A 5,753-nucleotide genomic window follows, 5' to 3' on the forward strand; every position below is an offset into this window, starting at 1 on the left:
CTTTTTTCCCATGATTTTTTATTGGTGCATACTGTTGTACATAACAGTGGGATTCGTTGTTACATATTCATACATCCACACATACAACAATATAATTTGACTAATATCATTCCCCAGGACTTCCCCTTCCCTGTCCCCAGTCCCTTTCCTCTATTGATCTCCCATCGATTTTCATGAGATCTCCCCGCCACTACCACCACCTTTCTTTTTCTCCTTCCTATCTAGCTTCTGAATATGAAGGAAAAATACATAACCCTTGACTTCCTCTCTTTCTCTTGAATTTGGCTTATTTCACTTTAACATAATGGTTTCTAGTTCCATCCATTTTCCTGCAAATGACATAATTTTATTTTTCATCATGGCTGATAAAACTCCCTTGGGCATGTACACCACATTTTCTTTATCTATTCATCTGTTGATGGACACCTACTCTGGTTCCATATTCACCTGTTGTGAATTGGGCTGCTACAAACAGAGTGTCACTGTAGTATAATGACTTTAATTCTTCAGGAGAAATACTAACGAGTGGTAGAGCTGGGTCATATGATGGTTCCATGCCTAGTCTTTTGAGGAGTCTCCATAATGATTTCCATAGTGGTTGTACTAATTTACAGCCCCACCAACAGTGTAAAGTGGTCTCTTTTCTCCACATCCTCTCTAGCATTGATTGTTATTTGTCTTTGATGGCTGCCATTCTGACTGGTGTGAGATGAAATTTCAGTGTAGTTTTGATTTGCATTTCCCTAATTGCTAACAATATTGAACACTTTTTTCATATGTTTGTGGGCCATTTGTATTTCTTCTTTTAAGAAGTGTCTGTTTAGTTCATTTGCCCATCTATTAATTGGGGTTATTTGGTTTTGTCTGTTTGTTTGTTTTGGTGTTAAGTTTTCTGAATTCTTTATACGTTGTGGATGTTAGTCTTCTGTTAAAAGAATAGCTACCAGCTGGGCATGGGGGCCCTTGTAATCACATGGACTCAGAAGGCTGAAACGGGAGGACTGCAAGTTCAAAGCTAGCCTCAGCAATTTAATGAGGCCCTAAGCAACTTATCGAGACCCTGTCTCTAAATAAAAAATACAAAAAGGGCCGGGATGTGGCTCAGTGGTTAAACACCACTGGATTCAATCTCAATACCAAAAAAAAAAAAGTAGCTAACACATATTTTCTCCCATTCTGTAGGTTCTTTCTTCACATTCCTAATTGTTTCTTTCACTGTGCAGAAGCTTTTTAATTTTATGCCATCCCATTTATAACTCTTGGCATTACTTACTGAGCTTTAGGGATCCTATTGAGAAAGTCATTTCCTGTGCCTATATGCTGGAGTACTGACTCTATGTTTTCTTCTACAAGTTGCATACTTCCTGGTCCAATCCCTAGGTCTTTGATCCATTTTGAGTTGACTTTTGTGCCGGGTGAGAGAAAAGAGTCTGGTTTCATTCTTCCACGTATGGACTCCAGCTCTCCCAGCACCATTTATTTAAAAGGCAATCTTTTCTGTGGTGTGTATTTTTGGCACCTCTGTCAAGGACCTGATAACTATATCTATGTGAGTTTGCCCCTGTGTCTTCTATTCTGTCCGTTGGTCTATGTAGCTACATACAAATATTACTTTATCATTCACAATTCTTTCTCTTCCAAAATCATTCCCTTTTCATTTTGACTTTTCTTACCAAAAATATACTTCCACCCGGCCACTAGGGAGCTGAGGCAGGAGGATTCCAAGTTCAAGGCCAGCCTCAGCAACTTAGCAGGGTCCTAAGCAACTTAGAAAGACCATTCTCAAAATAAAAAATAAAAAGGGCTGGGATGTAGCTCCTTAAGCACCCCTGGGTTTAATCCATGGTATCGGATATATAAATATATATAAGTATCTAAACAGCATATAGTACATGTAATATTTGATATAATATGTAAATATTATATATAACACATATTTAATATGTATTTCCATGTTTATAACTATTTATATCTTTTATTTACTCATTTTCTTTCTACCTTATTTCCTTAAGTTCACACTTTTGAAATAATCCTTATAAGAATTTAGATAAATTATTCCTTCTTCTTAATATGATAAGACACTTTTTGCTGTTTATAGTTTACTTTTTTTTTTAATCAAAATGCAGCTGTCTATTGTGTGACACAATAGAGAGTAGAGGACACAGTCAGTGGAACCCATGCAACTTGGGACGGCCCATGCCTACCAGTCTACAGGTCAAGGCCGACACTGAAGCAGTGGTCAGGTGGCCACAGTAGACCCGCAGTGATGATCACCACTACTTACTCCCTTTTTACGACCCTCTAAAGGAGAAAATGCCTTCTTTTTGCCCTTCAGTACTAAATGAGTTTGAGAGCTAGTTCTCCACTTAGTGCTTGAGGTGGCAATGCTTAACAAGAGCATGAGATAATTTCAGTTTTTCTAGAAATGGGAGCAGGGAAAAACCAAAAGATCCTCGGACCTCTGTCTACTCTTCTTTCCACTTTCAGAACCAGCCTCGCTGAAGAGTTGCATTAAAGTCCAGAGTCCCATTTTCAGGTCGCATTTCTCTACCCCCTAATTTATATTGGGGATGAATCTCTTTTTCATTAAGTCCTCAGCCTTAAAGAATTCCAGTTTTTTAACATGCACCAAAATTTGAGTTCTCGGAGACGGCCATGGAACTCCCTGTAATCTTGTAACTCATACACTTTGAAGATTTTCTGTGTTTTGCTAAAAATAAGAGAACATGATAAGAGTGTACTTGTAAGTTTCTCAGGGTGTTTTGTGAATTCTATTCCACAAGTTCCTAAATCGGGATTCTATCCCATACTTACAGGATAAAGCACATGAGCCTGCGTGCATCTTTTCCCAACTGGGACTAGTTTATCCCACACCCACATCAACTAACAGTCAGGTGTCCCTGTCCCTAGGGGGCAGGAGATCTCCCTCCAGGCATCCCTGGAGCCCCAGGATCCACTGACTCAGATCACTAACACCTCAAATAATCTAGGTGCACGTGAGGGTTTATGGTTTTTAAAACATAGGACCCAGTTTTGTAGAGAGTTTTGAAAGTATCCAAGGGGCACTTGGATTAGAACAGAGTTAGGTAAACATTAATAGAAGATCTACACATGCCACCCCTTGGGCACCCCTCACCAACAAGCTTCCTCTAACAGAAGGGCTGGAGAACCCCAAAGCATGCTAACTCTCAAGCTGGCCCACATTTTCCCTTGAATGTGTACTCCTTACTTTCCTGCCTAGATCTCGGGGCCTCAATATCTAACATGTGCAGAAGTTTTTTATCATATTCCTCAAGGACTCTTGTGCTGAGTTGAGGTCCCCTGTTATGGCTTGGATGTGAGGTGTCCCCCTAAAAGTTCACGTGTGAGACAATGCAAAAAGGTTCAGAGGAGAAATGATTGTGTTATAAGAGTCTTAACCCAATTAGTGAACCAATCCCCGGATGGGATTAACTGAGTGGTAATTGAAGTGTGGCTGGAGGAGGTGGGAATTGGGGTGTGGCTTTGGGGTATATCTGTATCTGACCAGTGAAGTTTCTCTCTCTCTCTCTCTGCTTTCTGGTCACCATGTGAGCTGCTTCCCCTGCCACACTCTTCCACCCTGATGTCCTGCCTCACCTTGAGACCCGAGAAATGGAGTCAGCTGTCCATGGACTTAAACCTCTGAAACCGTGAGCCCCGCCCCAAACAACCTTTCCTCTCTGTAGTTTTGCTGGTTGGGTCTTTCAGTCCCAGCAGCAAAAAAGCTGACTAAATCATCCCCCCAGGGCATCTCCCCAGATCCCCCCAGTGACACCACCAACTCTGCAGTCTTGATCATGGCCTCCAACAGTAAGAGATACGCTTCTGTGCTTTATAAATCACCCAGTTTCAAGCATTTGGGTACATAGCAGCACAAACGGACTGCCACAGCTGTCCCTCACGCCCCTGTGCAGCTCCAACCAGGGCTCAGCTCACTACGGTGCACTGCCAATCGACTTCTTGCCGTGGCCAGGTTTGGGAAACGCCATCTTTAGTCCAGTATTGGCAGGCTGAAACTGCCTGTGCTCTTCTCTACCACCCCTCTCCAAAGGAAGGGACTTCTCTCCTTCTAGACTTACTCTTGACTCAGCAATGGTGCAGAGAAATTAAAAAAAAAAAAAAAGAAAGAAAAAAAGAAAAAGTGTCTTCCCCCACACAAAATGACAAAAACCCAGAAGGACCACAGCAGGTCCCAGATGAGATTCCAGAACTAACCAAGGGGTCAAGACGCTTTTATTTATTTATTTACTCTTGCAGTACAGAGGACTGAATCCAGGGGCCCTCTACCGCTGAGCTACATCCGTAGCCCTTTTCACTTTTTCTTTTTGGGACAGGGTCTTGCTAAGTTGACCAGGCTGGCCTCAAACTTGTGATCCTGCTGCCTCAGCCTCTTGAGTCACTGGGACTATAGATGGGCACCACCCTACCCAGCGAGACCCCACCTCTCAAGGTTCCCACCAGCTCAACCCCTCCACACCTGAGACCAAGCTTCCAGGACACGAACCTTCTGGGGGAAAACCAGTCCAAACCGGGGCATCCCCAAGTTCCAGTACTCCTAAATGAGCAGCGGCCCCTGACCTCGAGGCCCACACACTCCTTCCACTCCTCATCCCAAGACTCTGCTCCGGCTGACAGAAGGCCATCCCTGAGGCACACTGAGCTTCCTCTTCAAATGTCCTTCCTCCATGGCAAACTCTCTTCAATGGAGGACTTCCCAGAAGCTCCCTATCCTCTCCTCCCTCGCGGTCACTCCCCCCGCCCCTTCCCCTGGGTAGCTGGCATCTGCTGCTCTCCTCGGGAGACCTCCCTGAGGACCACCGTGTCTTAGGGACCATAGTGCCCTACTCTGTCTTGCAGCACCATCAACCCTGCTCTCTCCCAACCAGATCTGAAATGTCTGGTCCTGGAGCCTGGCCATGGCCTCAACAAGATGCCATTCTAGTTTAGTTAAGGGACGAGTTCCGAGATCTTGCTCTTTACGGACAATTGTCTCTGATCACTTAGTAGGAATTTGCATGAATTGGATCACTGTCAGGAGTCAATGGTCAAGGCAGTGAGAGGCAAGAGAGGAAGCGGGAGCTGGAGGGACAGGGTCCTCCGCAGGGAGTGGGGAGCAGATAAGGGGCTGCTTGCCAGGCACTGGAAAGGTACAGGAGGGGGTGGCAAGGGCCTAGAGAAGTCATGGAAGACAGCTCTATCCACCTGGTCAGAGGGGTCAAAGGGCAGAATCACAACCTTCTTCATTGACTTCATTTTCTATTCTAGGTTGAGGCCACACTTCATCCCATGAAATAGAGTAAGCGTTCCCCCAGGCTTAGCAGAGGAAGTTGGATAATAAACAGAGAAAGGCTCAAGAGAGTGGTTTCAGAGTTACTTTCCCTGCAAGGGGAGTGACCAGTAGGCAAATGACGCAGTGCTTGCATCAGCTTACCTTAGGCTATCTATCTCGTGTGAACATTAAGGCAGGGAAACTTTCTGGTCACACCAGTTGAAGCTGTGCATGTGAATGTGCATGGCCTCTCTAGTCCTGACTCCTGGAAGGTCAGGCCACAGCTCTGTCTTGGCTGGTGATGTACAGAATAGTGAACTTGGGCTGCAGATATAGCTCAACTGGTAGAGTGCCTGCCTCACATGCACTAGGCTGTGGGTTCGATCCCCAGCACCACACACACACAAACACCCCTGAAGAATGGTGAAATTTGTTATGATATATCTGTACATGTGCACAGTAT

This window comes from Callospermophilus lateralis, chromosome 1 (genome assembly GCF_048772815.1).
Source record: "Callospermophilus lateralis isolate mCalLat2 chromosome 1, mCalLat2.hap1, whole genome shotgun sequence".
Classification (NCBI taxonomy): Eukaryota; Metazoa; Chordata; class Mammalia; order Rodentia; family Sciuridae; genus Callospermophilus; species Callospermophilus lateralis.